Here is a 15141-nt window from a genome sequence, read left to right on the forward strand (position 1 = left end):
ATAAAAAAGGCAAATTAAAGTGTTTAGGACAAAGGTATTATCGCCTGACACAGAGCAATTGGGAAAGAATGAGTCCCTCCCTTTTTTCATTACCAGGAATAGATTTTAATAGCCTCAAAGTATATTCACAGTCTGGACAAGTAAGAAAGCAGCTGACGAAAACACTGAGAACCTGAACCACTGCTTTTTCCCACAGACATTTAATTTTCCATCCTTCAAGTAGGATTTCTGAAAAACATACACATGCACACACACACACAAACTAGGTGGCCAGTAGAGAAACGAAGAGAAGAAGGGCTCTTCATGTGCTGCTCTGGAGGCTGTTTCTGCTAAACTGTCACCTCGGGTCTATACTAGTTCTTACTAACCCTGTTGGCAGGGGCCCAGGAACTAATGAGACTGAGACCAGAACAGCCATCCCCAGGCAGGCAGTGGGTTTTGCTCGACTTCCCCCAGTTCAGGGCAGCTGTCTCACAAAATGTGCCCTGGATCACAGGAGTAACTGGGCAATGAGTTTGGGCAATTTATACTACTAATAGTAAGGAGCATTGCACAATGTTTTATAATGTGTCACTTGTTTTTGTATAAGATGTTTATTTAAATGTTTCTCTCTTAAAAACAATCTTTCAAAGTGTTGTCAGAGCCTTGAACCTGGCTAATCTAGCCCCATTACAATTTCAAAACTCCTGTTCTTTTTCTAATTGCAACGCATTTTTAGTAATCAGAATAATCAAACTCAAGAAAAAGGAAAAAAAAAAAAAAAAAGAAAGAAAGAAAGCCAGAGAACCATGGCTTCAGCCCCACCTGCTATTACCTTGTGCTAAAACCAGGCCCTAGCAGTGGACAATCATTTGGCTAAAACAAGATCTTACATCACACTCTCGGTTTCTCCCATTGTCTTTAAAGTCAGAATAAACGTGTCAATTCAGCAAGAACAGAAAAGCCAAATGCTGAGCCAGGTTTTTGTTGTTTTGTTTTGTTTTTTAATGATATGGGATCTAAAATAGAATGTATATATAACTCCATATTACACACAAATGAGAAAACAGGTAACATCAAGAGACCATAAAGAATATTTTGTTCCACTGCCCTGCTCTTCTGTACTACCTGTACAAAGTCTTTTCTTATTTTCAATAAATGTCAGACACTATTGAAAAAGAAAAAAAAAAGGATATTTTGTTCCAAACACAATACGTATGAAAAAAGTGTAGGATTCTATCAATGCCCCAAAACAGAGCCACAGATGCTGAGACAGCTACATGATCTGGAAAAGAAAAAGATTTGGAAGCAACCAGAGAGACATACCCATACCCAATCAAGTGGGGTTTGAGACTCCAAAAAAATTGAAGGTTCTACATTCACATATGCCTTTGCTATGGTTATGACAAGGCATTCTGGAAAAAGACAAAGCAGCAGACCTGCACAGCACAGTCACTGAGCAAGCGAATGAAATTCAGAAAGCGGCCAACCATCCCAACATGTCAGGGGAGCAATGGCCTGAGACAGCAGAGCTGAGGGGTGGGAGAAGAAAGGGTTTCCTCGTGCCTGTTGTACCAGAATTCTCCAGGCACCCAGGCTTGAAGCCATGCAGCCATCGTTTACTCGCTACCTGGTTTCCTTCAGCTAATCAATCACTAAATTCTGCTCAGTCTTCCTTTTAATTTATTCCAAAAACTCTTTTTTTTTTTACTCCTTCTTAGTGACAGGTGGGCACTTGACAGAAAATAGAAAATTCTTTTCTAGATTATTCCAAAAGCCTCCTAACCAGTCTCCCTTCCTCTGCTTTATTCCCATCTCTGGCTTATTTTGCACACCAAGATGAGTGGTGTTTATAATAGTTTATAGAGCAATTTTTACAATAGTAACGGTGACTGAGGTGATACAAGTACTAGTAAAAATCGTTATCTGTTTTGGGAGGCTTTCCACGTGTCAGGCACTGTGCTAAGAAAGCTAGAAACGAGATCTGGCAATCCCACTCCTGGGTATAGATACAAAGGATTTGAAATCAGGACGTCTGAGAGATACCTCACTCCTGTGTTTATTGTAGCACTATTCACAATAACCACATTATGGAATCAACCTAAGTGTTCATCAGCCAATGAGTGAACAAAGAAAATGTGGTGTATATATACATAAGGGGATCCTATTCAGCCTCAAAAAAGAAGGAAATCTTGAAATTTGTGACAATATGAATGAACCTGAAGGATATTATATTATGCTAAGTGAAATAAACCAGGAACAAATACTGCATGTTCTCACTTATATGTGGAAGCTAAAAACATCAAACACATAGAAGCAGAGAGCAGGATGGTGGTTACCAGAGGCTGAGGAGTGGGGGAAATAGGGAGATGCTGGTCAAGGGGTACAATGTTTCAGTTAGACAGGAAAAATAAGTATTTGAGGGGATGGCTATGTTAATGAGCTTAAGTCAATCATTCCACGGTGTTTGCATATATTATAGTATTACTTTGTACCCCATAAATATGTACAATAATGATTTGCTAATATCCAACAAAAAATAACAAAAGAATGTTACAAATAATACATCGTTTAATTCTCACAAAATAAAAAAAGAATGCCTTAATTATTTTAAATTATTTTAGAGAACAAACTGAGGGTTAGGTTAGGTAACTTGCCCAAGGTCACACGGTCACCAAGTGGCTGAACCATGAGTGACACCCTAGTCTCACTCTGATTCCAGAGCCTGAGATTCAAATCCTCAGTTTCACTGACTCTTAAAAAAAATCTGATATTATTCTTCTATGTAAAATCCTTCAAGAACCTCCCACATGTTTGGAATAAACTTTAGCTCCTTAGCAAGACACACAAGGCCCTACTAACACCTCTAGCCTTATGGTCCCTCGCTCCTGCCCAAGCTTCCTGTGACATAGCTCATCAACCACCAGCAGCTCCGGAGGCCCCCTTCCCCACCACATGTCTGCATCCTCCTCGACCTGCTCCCCTCGTGACTTCATGGTCATTCTTCTAGGTTGGGTTCAAGCACCACCTTCTCTGCCCTAATAGATTAGGGGCTCCTACTCTGTGCACCCCTAAAACCTGGCTCACACTTCTCCTTGGTTGCTTGTCGAGCTCCTCTTGGTTCCTTTATTCATTTGCTTTCCTAGGAGAAGAGATTCCCTTCTCTGAATCTTCAGTGCCCCTTATAATGTCTGATATGTACGTAGTAAATACTCAGTATTTTTTGAATTAATTAAAACAGAAAGAAAGAGTTAGAAGGAAGAGGAAAAGGGAGGGAGAAAAGAGAGAGAGGGAGGAGGGGGGGAGGAAGAAACCACTGCGTGAGATAAAAATGTATGCAAATATTCACAACTGAGAGTGCAAGTTCTGTAGTGTGAAAAGAGCCAGGAGCACAGAGTGACTTTCTCTCTATTGCCTCTCGGCCCCTTCCTTTCCTCTCTTACTGTCCCCTGAATGCTGGATTCCTTTGCCAGCCTCCTAAACCAGTTTTCCTGCCTACTGTCACGTTCCCTCTCATCCTTAGAGCAAATTGCCACCACATTAATCTTCTTACTCAAAATCTCCTGCACAATAACCTTCAACAGATTTTCATTGCCTGGAAGACGTGGCTTAGAATTCAAGGCTAAGGAATTTGAACTTTATCCAGTCTTTATCAGATGTACCCTTTCAACACCCCTCTCCATTATGGCCTTACATTAGCTCTCCCACTCAGCCAAATTGGTTTATTGGATCTCCCAATATGCCTCATCTGTTCCCACATCTCATCCTGTCTCCTTTGCCATTCTTTCACTTAATATTCCTTCTCCTCCCAGCAGACTGCTGCCTGTATTTCAAGATCTAAATAAAAGTCCTCCATTTCCTTTAGACCTTTCTCAACCATTCCTGCAAAAAATAATTTCTCTCTTCCTTAAATCTTTCTATATCCTACAATCCCCATCCCCAATACACACAACAGTGAATGAATTGAACCATGCTCCTGTCTGTATCTGGTGTGCTGAATGCTGCCAAAGAAAATCCTACAGCTATTCAGTTTTATACTAGGACAAATTAATGATCTCCAACTCCTGCTAGGCCCTCCACACCACCCCACACTCTTTTATGTGCCAGTCTGATCAGTCCCTTCAATTTCCCATAACACTATCTCAAATTATCTATCATTCGCCCAGGGACTCTGAGGATATCCCTTTCTTCTGATGACCTTGTCATACAAATTCACAAAAATTCCAAATCTAGTTGACATTAACTAATTCAATTTCCTTTTCTTGCATCAAAAAATGAGTCTATATTTGCAAATACATGTACTTTTTTTCCACCTGGGAAGAAAAACTTCTACTTGCCTACTTAATGTTCATTTTTTTCTTCTTCCTTCCTAATAGAACTTTACTTTTATAGAAGCAAAAAGCAAAAGATTATATTTCCCAGCCCTCCTTAAAGCTAGGAGTGGCTAATGAAAAATAAGCAGAAGTCTTTGGGTAGGGTTCCAGGAAAGTACCTTAAAGGAGGCTGACTTAGCTGGGAGATCTACTCTTTCCCTTCCTTCTTTTCTCTTTCCTCCTGTTTGGAACTCAGTTGAGGTGGCTGAATCTCCAGCAGACATTCTTGGACCATAAAGTGACCTTAAAAATAGAAAGCATAAAAAGATAAAAGTAACTTATTCCCCTAAGGCCCAGGAATACTTCTTTGTAATATGGGAGACAGATTATCTTCTATGTAAGGTATAATTATTTTGATTTTTTGTTATAGGTAGCTAAGCCTAGACTTAAGTGATATGGTCTCAATAACAGAAAAAATGGTTAAATCCCATGCCTATGCTCTAATATTATCCCCTCATGGGATCTGATTCCATCAATGAGCTGTCACCTTGCCTTTCTCTGTAAGTGACTCCCTCAAAAGCCTGTAGTCAAGTTCAAGAATTAAAAGAAGAATTAAAAATAATTAAAAAGAAAAGAATAGAAAAAGAAAAGAAAGGAAAATAAGAAAGATAATTGAAGAATAAAAAGAAAAATAATCTTAAATCTTTTATCCCACTGTAGCTTCTATGCTGCCTCTCTTCTTTCTTCTACTATACTTCTCAGAGAAATAGCGAATGTTTCCTTTCCCATTTTTCTCTTTGTTTTCCACTCATAGACTACAATCTGGCTTTGTCTCATGCCACATCACTGAAGCTGGTCCACATGATGTCACCAATGCCTTGCCATTTGCCAAATCAAATCACTCTTTTTCTGGTCTCATTCCACTTGACCACTTCCACTATCTGACAAAGATAGATGCTCTAAACATTAATCCACAATGCTGTCCTCCTGATTTTCTTCTTTATCAGACAATCCTTCTCAATATCTTGCAGGTTAGTGTTCCTCTACCTATCCTTCAGAGTTTATGATAACTGGAAATTCTAGCTGGAACCCTTGGCTAGGTTCTTGTTCCCTGCACACACTACCGAGTGGCCATGCCCTCTGTATCCATCACTTCAACTGCTGATAACTTCCAACCCTACACCTACACCTAGACTGATCCATTGAGATCCCAATCCACATAGTCATAGTCTGCCCAACAAAACTTCCCAGAATATTCCACAGGCACCTCCATTTCATATTCAACAGATCCAAAATAACATTCACTATGATGCTCTCAAAACCTTTCATTTTTATGTATTCTCTGTCTTGGTCAAAATCATGTCAACTAGAACCTTAGGAAGCATCCTAAACTCCTGTTGTTTTTACTCCCTTCACTGATCAGTGACTAAATCCTATGATTCTGAACTGCCCAACATCTGCTCTCTTCATCTGCTTCCCCTCCACCCCACTGACACTTCCTGGATTCAGGACGTCTTTGACTCCTTCCTCAAATCTTTAATAATCTCTTTGTGTCTTAAGGAAAATCTCGAATGTTGTTCTAGATTTTCTATGCATAGGTGGTTTCCCTGCTTTTACTTTTTTGATCCACCACAATCTATTTATTCTTCAAATGTCAGCCAAAATATTCTTTGTAAAATATCAATCACGACCAGGCGCCATGGCTCACACCTGTAATCCTAGCACTTTGGGAGGCCAAGGCAAGAGAATCACTTGAGGTCAGGAGTTTAAGACCAGTCTGAGCAAGAGCAAGACCTTGTATCTACAGAAAATAGAAAAATTAGCTGGGCATGGTGCCACTCACCTGTAGTCCCAGCTGCATTGGGAGGCTGAGGCAGGAGGATTAGGATCGTTTGAGCCCAGGAGTTTGAGGTTGCAGTGAGCTATGATGACACCACTGCATTCCAGCCAGGGCGACAGAGTAAAACTCTGTCTCAAAACAACAACAACAAAAACTATCAATCAATTCTGTGTTTTTTAATAGCTTCCGATTGCACTTAAAATAAATTCCCAGGTGGGTGCGGTGGCTCACATCTGTAATCCCAGCACTTTGGAAGGCCAAGGCAGGAGGATCACTTGAGCCCAGGAATTAGAGACCAGCCTGGGCAACATAGCGAGAATTTGTCTCTACAAAAAAACTAAAAAACAAAAAAAAATTAGCCAGCGTGGTGGCGCATACTTGTAGTCCTAGCTACTTGGGAGGCTGAGGCAGGAAGATTGCTTGAGCCCAGGAGTTTAATGTTGCAGTGAGCTATGGTCACACCACTGCACTCCAGCCCAGGAGACAGAGCAAGACCCTGTCTCATAAATAAATAAATAAATAAATATAAATAAATTCCAAATTCCCTATCTTTGGGAAGAAGGCCCTGCCCGAGCTGTCTCCAGCCTGCCCCTTCCCCTCCTTCTAACACCACTCCTCTGGTTCTCCATGGTCCAGCTACAGTGGCCACCTTTCTGTTCACCAAGGCAACAGCCAAGACCTTTTTCTGGTGGAGGATTCTTACTCACTATTCTCCCAGTCAACACCATGCTTATCCAGATCCTTCATGTGGATGGATCTTTCTGTTCTGAGCCTAAATAATACATCATTAAAGAGGTTACCCCAACTACAATGTCTAAAGTAGCAAAACTGTCCAGTCTAGCTCCTCTCTTAATATGTCTTAGAGTTGAATTGTGTCCTCCAAAATGATATGTTGAAGTACTAATTTTTGGCACTTTAGAATGCGACCTTATTTGGAAGTAGGGTCTTTACAGAAGTAATCAAGTCCAACTGAGTTCGATAGGGTGGGCTGTGACCCAATATGACAGAAGTCCTCATAAAAAGGGAAAATTTGAACACATACAGGCACAGGGACAATAATACTGTGTGAATACACACAGGGAAAAGCATACGACTACACATGTGACTAGAGTGATACTACTGTAAGCCAGGGAACACCAAGGATTGTCAGCAAACACTGGAAACCAGAGGGGGCTATCTAGAGGAAATGGCACTGCTGACACCTTGATATCACACTTCTAGCCTCCCAGAACTGTGAGAACTTGAGGTTCCTGCTGTTTTAGGCCACCCAGTTCTTGGCACTTTGTTACAGCAGCCCTGGGGGACTAACAATATGTCACCATATTTATATTTTTGCAGCACTCATCACAATGTGTATTGACATTGTCTATTTCTTTGTTTGCTTGCTGAGTACAGTCTCCCCACTAGAAAATGTTTCCAGTGAAGTAGAGGCTTCATCTACCCTCACTGCTATGTCCCTACAGTTTAGCCTGTCATAGATGATTGATCAATAATTATTATATAAGTAGTTAAGATACCAAAAACCATATTTTTATTGATAAAATAATATCACTATAAATTCTATAGGTACAAGATACTGCTAATTCAGTGGAAAATTCCTATTTCAAGAAGGGCATTTGGGGCCACTTAATACTAATTTTAAGAGCAGGGTTTGTTTTTTTTTTATTTTACTATAATAGAACAAAGTACAATATTCCTTTTTGAAGATTATTTTATACCAAAGGCTGAATGATGATGTTTGGCTATTACTGCTGAGAGGTTGATGACTGGATTTTCATTCTGAAGTTTAATGAAAACTTTTTGAGGCTTTCAGTTTTCGGCTGTCCTGCCTGGTGCCATTAAATAAGCAGGCCCCAAACAATCTCATCTTACCCCTTGGACTTGAGTCTTGGCATCATTCATCAGCTTAATCTTTTATTTCTCTTCTAGACAAAATTCAGATACTTCCTTTGGCTAAAATACAGACTCATACTTTGAGATCCTTCATCTGTTTCATCTTAGCCTTCACCAATTCCTCATTTAATCATCTCTTGTAGGTCCAGACACTAGTAGCCTGGCACTAGGGGAAATGACAATCATCTGTTAGAATGAGCTAAAGGATATAAAATATATTTTGGAGAGTTTAAGTTATATTCAGAGGGAAATGATGATGATCATGATGATGATCATTATGATGATGAAAGGATAGCCTTAGTATTTGAAGCAGATGGTAACTACTTAATTTTAAATTTAACCCAGTTTCTTGGCCAAAGGGTACAATCCTCAGAGTGGAAAAAGAAGACCACACATATCTGAGTGAGACCTGGAGTTTAAGGGAAAATAATGATTCTCAGAAGCTGACATGGGCTCAAAAAAAGATGCCAAATTGAACTCAATTTCTTTTTTTCTATATATAATTGCTATTGGAAAGGAAAAAAAAATTTTACTTACTGCAGTACACAGGACATATCAAAACCAACTGGTTCTGTCTAACCGTCTAAAACTATTGAAGAACAAGAATTTCGATGTGACTTGACATGCTGGATCCTTCTGTCCATAACCATGGCATCATTCCTCACCAATGACAAGGGACTACCTTAAACATCCAGCCAACACAGAATGCTGGACTCATTCTGTCCTATTTACAGAATATGTTCTCAATACTTAAAGATCATGAAAACCCATTTCTAATATTTGAAAACCCATGAATTTGTCCTTCAGTGAACTACAGGTACTCAGTGAATTTCTCTTCTGATGTACGTTCCCTTGCTTGCATGTAAATCAATTCAGATTTTTAAAAAAAGATTTTTTAAAGCTCTTTGTTTCACCCTTTGGCACTATCAAAGACCTGAAATAAGCATAGTATATCTAGATTTCAGTAAGATACTTTAAAAATGTTCCAGAGATATGTGCCAATGGGATTAAAGAACTTGCTTTCCAAAAGTGTTGAATATTCTTATATATACAATCTCTCAGAAGCAGCTGACAAGCCTTTCCTAAAATAGAGATAGTTATCCATGGTTCACCCAGGTGATTTGTTCTTGCCCATTAAACAGATCATTCATCAATCAAGGTTTACATCTATCTAGCAGCAAAATTATTTTAGTAACACTAAAGAGCTTCTCTAGTCTGTTAGACACCATCACAGTTCTCCAAAATGATAGAAAACAGAAGTACCTGGAAGTCTCTGGGTTGTTGTTTTCTTTTTTTCCTTAAGCCCACCTCTTTTGATATTTCAACAAGCTTGAGACAGAAACTTTATGGTGGGGCAGACTGAATATGAGCATATGTAGTATGACAGTGTACTTCTCACTGTTCATCTTTCAAGTTTCTTGGCTAATTCCAAACTCTATGTGCAAAGTAAGCTTTAGCAAAGCCATGCTTCTGTTGGAGTTTAACTCCTGTCAAAAGATTAATCTTACCCAATATTACTGTGGGAAAGATATGTTAAATGTTCATTAGATAATAGAAAAGTCAGATAGAATCACAACTGGCTGAAGGGATGGATCCAAGCAGCATTGCTCATTAATCAGTGTCCCTGGATGGGGGTTTCATGCACTGCCACAGAGAGGCAGAATGGCTTGTGAAGAAAAATTCCTGTTCCTTTGGTACTCTTTGGCTCTGTGGCCTTGGATAGTTATTGACTGCTTAGCCTCAGTTTCTTTATCTGAAAAATGCTGACAATTTCTTAATAATAGCATGTATGTCATAAAGTCTTTATGAGAATTAAATGAGATAAGGCATTAAAATGGCTAGCATAGATGTGGGGTAGATGTGGGGTAGAAGACTCAGGGAGTGGCAGAAGAAAGGCATGTGATCAAGGAGCATTTTGATGCAGAATATGACCCATTCAAGATCCCAGGACTGGGACCCTGGGCGTCTGATTCTCAGTCTAGGATTCTATTGTATCAATAGCAATTTATTTTATATCCTTCTAATTATGATGTCTACAAATCATATAACCTGAACCACAGGCTTTCCTTTCCTATAATACTGCACTTATGATACAGCCTTTGCAAAATCCAATAGTATTAACAAGAAGAAATCCATGATAGATTGACTATAAAAAAAAAGAAGAAAAAAAAAATTGCCATATATTCAATCAGTATTTTCCAATTAAAAGTGATATGTAAGTAGGTTCATTTCTATTACCCAAGTTGTAAAAATTTTAGTCATCAGCAACAACAACAACAAATGTACTGTTTCTTACTTATTACTTATACATAAATGGTTTTATATAGAAACAAAGAAAAAAATTATTATGTTTAACTTTCCAGATTTAGAGTTTTCCAATGTCCATGCCAAGTAATTGGGCAGACCTTCAAGAATTTTCTGTCCTGCTAGGCCTTTCTTTTGTCTCTTGATAAATAAGTAGTATACTTGGCATTCTTTATTTTGATATTGGACTATCTCTAAGTAACCACATTCAGATTTCTACTGTTCACACTAATGGCTATTGTTTGTTTTCATGTTTTTAAGTATTTCTTTTCATTTGTTTCTTGATTTAAAAAAACAAATCCTATTAATCTCATAAATTTATATTTAAAGTGAAGGTCAAAGAAATATTTTGGTTGAAGTCAGATAAGAATGTCAAATAAACTTTTAAAAATAATAAAAGTCTCTCTGGAATGGTTAGATATTTGTTAAGCACTTGGTATTTTAATAACTATTAATAAGTTCATAATAATGATGTTTTAGCAATGTTGATACTGAAAATCTGTTAAACTATAAATGTGTTCTGTCATGTATGGCACAGCAATTTACGGACTTGCAATGCTGTCCTAGGCCTTGAAAGATGGAGTTGCTCATTTTGGAAAAGTAACCAAGTCTCAGAGACTTAATGATCCTTGGAGAATCATCAAAGTAAACAGGTTTAACATATAATAAAAGCCTATGAGAAGGTGGTTTGCTTTTCTCAGTTACAGTGAAAACACAAGTCACACCTTGCCCCGCCCCCCCCCCCCCCCCCGGGTACACAATGATATATATGTATTTCATTCACTTTAATACAAAAGCCTATAATCTGAGTGCTACCCTCATGTTCACAAAGGAGTATTCATTATAACATTGTTGACTGTGCACATTTTTACATCTTGCTAGTCAATAGAAATGTCAGATTATCAAACTTGAAAAGATCATTTATGAATTGAGTTACAGATCCATTTTAAAAATCTAACTCTGAATGTATAAAATGTAAAAATATGTCCCTCCTATCATGCTTCGCTTTTGCCTCCAGCAGAGGGTCCATCTTCAGCTACTAAAAATCATCTGCTGAAACTTCCTTGTCTAAGCTAGTATCAGATGCGATCAGAAATTGTTCAATGACAAAAACACTCATCTGCTAGTCTATCAAAAGCAATTATATGTAACACTCATGCTTTAGAAGATTAAACCATATTTTATTAATGGTCCAGTTAAAGGAAGCACTCTCCAGTGACTGTTATAAAACAGTGGCCTATTAACAATTATGTATTTCAGCAGTCCGTGAGGGCTTACTTCCTTTGCTTCCCTGAGTCAACAAATATTCACTGAGTTCCTACTATGCGTCAGGCACTGGGCTAGTGCTTGGGGATATAAAATTAAATATAATAAGCATATTTTCTCCTATGCAAGGACATCATTGCAAACCAAAATCTGACCAGATAAATATTTTCGGTGCAAAGAGAGTTTTCTTCTTTTATAATTTAGTCAACAGAAAACATCACCAGTGAGGCATCAGGAAGGTGCTTGCTGTTGAAGATATAGACATAATAAGAGATACAGCCTGTATCCTAAATAGAATTTATAAACTAGTAGAAGAGACAGCATTAGACAAATAGTTACAGAAATAATTAACAACCATTTTGCTAAGAGCTATGAAGCAGAAGTATCAAGTGCTGTAAGAGGACTATTGCACTCTATTATACAAGAGAGTCTTTAGATTTGTATTGGTTTCAACTTTGTATCACCCACAGAGCTTGGAAAAGAATATTGGAAAAAACTGACATTTAAATGAATATTTGTTAAGTATTGAGCCCTGAATTTGAGAATTGGGCCAAAAAGTATCACTCTTTACAAATGAAAATATTAGCCAAAATTACTAGATGTGGTATTTATTATTGCTATTTAAAGATATTCCCAGTTCTCCTCTTCTAAGACATGGCAGAACTATACTTTCTTATCCCTTTAAAGATAAGGATGGCCATATGAAGTGCTTTGACCAATTAAGTGTTATTAGAACTGATTATATCACTTCCATGCTAAAAAAAAAAGACTTTATGAGGAAGAGGAAGTGTGCAATTATGTGTGTTTCCTTCCCCTTCTGTGATGATAATGTTCCAGATGAGGGGTGATCGATTAGCTAAGCAAAACATGGAACAGAGCCTCCACTGATCAGATAGATACATATAACCTAATCAAGAAATAACCTTTGCTGCTTTAGGCCTCAGGGATTTAAGGGTTGTAGGATTTTAACCTAACCCATGCTGACTGGTAACCTAGATTAGGTGAGATATCTGTGTAAAGTGTAATGGTGTAAGGGGGGGAAAGCATCCAAGAAAATGTTAAATAAGCAGCTGGTAATATTAGAGTGTTTTCTAAATCTCAGCAAAAGACTTGGGGTGATCCCTGGAAGAGGAAGTATCCCTTTGAAATGGATCGTAGAAAATGTAATATGTTTGTCATAAGGAAGTTTGTTATGTAGTGATACAAGGGTTTTGTGTATATGTGACTGATAAAAAATATTAAAAGAAGAGGGGCACAAAAAGAATGTATCCATGTGTCTCTATTATGCTCTGATTTTAATTACCAGTTAGTACTACAGAATTTTAGTGAGAAGGAGAAAGGGTCACACTCTAGGATATATTAGGGTGACACTGCCATCTGCTTGGTAACCCAATTTCCTTTTTTTTTTTTTTTTTTTTTTTTTGAGACAGAGTCTCACTCTGTTGCCCAGGCTAGAGTGAGTGCCATGGCGTCAGCCTAGCTCACAGCAACCTCAAACTCCTGAGCTCAAGCGATCCTCCTGTCTCAGCCTCCCGAGTAGCTGGGACTACAGGCATGCGCTACCATGCCCGGCTAATTTTTTTCTATATATATTTTTAGCTGTCCATATAATTTCTTTCTATTTTTAGTAGAGGTGGGGTCTCGCTCTTGCTCAGGCTGGTCTCGAACTCCTGAGCTCAAATGATCCGCCCACCTCGGCCTCCCAGAGTGCTAGGATTACAGGCGTGAGCCACCGCGCCCGGCCCCAATTTCCTTGATCAGATTCTGTATTGACTTATCAACTTGCTATTCTCTGTTTTGGACTTCTGAATGTATCTCACTAGCTCTGCCAAGCATGCCTGTTAGTAGGAATTAATAATTTGACATTCTATTTCATAAGTCATTCCCCTATGAATTTGATTAACTTTAATATATTTTGTAAATTTCATAATTTCTGGACAATCTAATTTTTACAAAGTTTCTACACATGTGTTATTGAGAACCAGGCCCTGCATCGGTGTTGATCCTACTAAGGTGGCCCAAGACACTCAGTCTGAGATGGCTGTCATCCTTGTGTGGCACATTTGGTGACAGCAGACAATGTGCCAGACCTTGTCGGTGTCTTAACTGAAATAGCAGCTATGGCTCGAAAGAGTTGTGTAGGTTGGAGTTATGAGAAATGAGGGAAACATTTACAAAAATAATCTTGAGCTTAAAGTTAGACATGATACAGGAGTTAAACTATTAAATATTAAATTGTTAAAATGCTGCCTCCTTGCTGTTACAACATGTGAGGAAGAATTTTTTAAAATACATTTCCTGAACTGGATTATCTTTTAACATTTAGTGTATTTACTTTTTGCCACTTGTAAAGAATTACCACTATGACTATTTTGAGGATTATTACTAATGTGTTATATATTGTATGAGAAAGGTATTATTTCCCTATTTTATATGATTCATAAACTTAACCAAATACTTACATATAATTTTATTGTACTCCAGATCCCATTTTCTTCCAGTCAAATATACTTTTAACTTTATACTTACAAATTCAAGAATGGAGTGAGAATTCATGTAATAGAAATTTGATGTGTAATGAACCTGACTAGAGAAATATTTATTCTCTTAAGCAATGGGCTTTGATAATTATTCTTGAGTAATGATAAATTTCCTAGTACACTAGACAAATTTCAATGAAGGAAAGTCATAGTCAATGATTTACACATTTTAACTGGAAATAAAGAAATACATTGAACTTAACAGGAAACAAAATGCATCAATACATAATGACAATAATAAAATAAATGTAGCAGAAATCATTGTTGAAAACATTAAATAACAAAAGCAATAAACTTATTAAGGATGATAGGGGAAGCAGCAGATAACTGATCAACATTTTAAAACTGTTCCAAGAAGCCACTACGGTCCATGGCTTATTTTCCTTGTACATAATATTATGTAGGAAACGATTTTTCAATTCATGCAATAATATTTATACTGCACTTTTCCATTTAAATGTGTTCATAAATATTAATCAATTCCCACAACAACACCGAGAGATAGCGAAGAATTATCCAGAGTTGACAGACTGAGAGCTTAAAATGATGTTTGACTGTGATACCAAGGACTGCTGAGGGAATTAATAAGAGAGCTGACATGAGAGTCCAAAATCCTGGCTCCTGGCTACTGCTAGGGTGAAGGAAGCTGTCAGAGGTGGTTTGTTCTGTCCTCTGTCCTCTACAGCGACACAAAGAAGCCAAGAGTACCTCCTCCTACTTTACCCCACATGGTCAACAAAGCCATTGCAGATGCGTCTTCTATCCTAGCTCTTGGTATGTCACTTCTCCTCAGAAAAGATTAAGAAAATTTTCAAATCCACAATTCAGAGACCTGGGTCAAGAAGTCCTCCAGAGGAACAACTGAGAGAAGTCTACTTAGAGCTTAGGAAATAACCCTGTTGCATTCGAAAGGTAAACCAGGAGCCAGCCTGGCCCATCTGAATTCTTAATGACTAGCATCATTGTTTACATGCTTTTAATGTTAGGAAGCTTATGGTTGCATGCT

Source organism: Eulemur rufifrons, chromosome 15 (genome assembly GCF_041146395.1).
Source record: "Eulemur rufifrons isolate Redbay chromosome 15, OSU_ERuf_1, whole genome shotgun sequence".
Classification (NCBI taxonomy): domain Eukaryota; kingdom Metazoa; phylum Chordata; class Mammalia; order Primates; family Lemuridae; genus Eulemur; species Eulemur rufifrons.